The 501-nt window shown below is 36.5% G+C and overlaps 1 protein-coding gene across 1 annotated transcript in view; it reads left to right on the top strand.

The window, feature by feature from the left end:
* LOC119586152 (leukocyte elastase inhibitor-like) overlaps positions 1-501 on the top strand; it is a gene marked incomplete in the record, with an annotated part of 6340 nt that overhangs the window by 3537 nt on the left and 2302 nt on the right.

Genomic DNA, 501 nt, shown 5'->3' with positions numbered 1-501 from the left:
CTCATCTGCCGTATGTGTATTAAATTTTTCGTACTATTATTTTTACTATTAGACAACTTGAATATTTTCGCCCGTCCTTTAGTGTCTAATTATTCATACATATGGCCGTATGCTTCTGATTTTGCAACGGCAACTGCTTTCTTAGCTTCCTTGCAACACTGTTTATATGCTGCTCTGTCTTCGTTTAGTTTACTTTCTTCCCATTTTTTCTTGGCTTTCTTCTTAGCTCTCACCTTCTTTTGTACTTCTTCATTAAACCACCAAATTTCCTTATTTTCCCAAACCTTTCCACTACTCTCATTCAGTATTACCTTTCCAGCTCTTAATATAATACTGTTTGCATCATTCCACCAGGTGTTCACATCTACCATATCGTGGCTCAGCTCTCTTAGAATTCGGTCTTTGAACTCTTGTTGTAAATCATTTTCCTTTAGTTTAAGCCATTTTATCCTTCTATGAGTTGTAGTTTTCCTTTTCTGCTTCTGCGAGACAGCTATGGTG

This window comes from Penaeus monodon, chromosome 21 (assembly GCF_015228065.2).
Source record: "Penaeus monodon isolate SGIC_2016 chromosome 21, NSTDA_Pmon_1, whole genome shotgun sequence".
NCBI lineage: Eukaryota > Metazoa > Arthropoda > Malacostraca > Decapoda > Penaeidae > Penaeus > Penaeus monodon.
The sequence above is the reverse complement of the archived record's forward strand: the minus strand, read 5'-3'. Positions and strand labels throughout refer to the sequence as shown.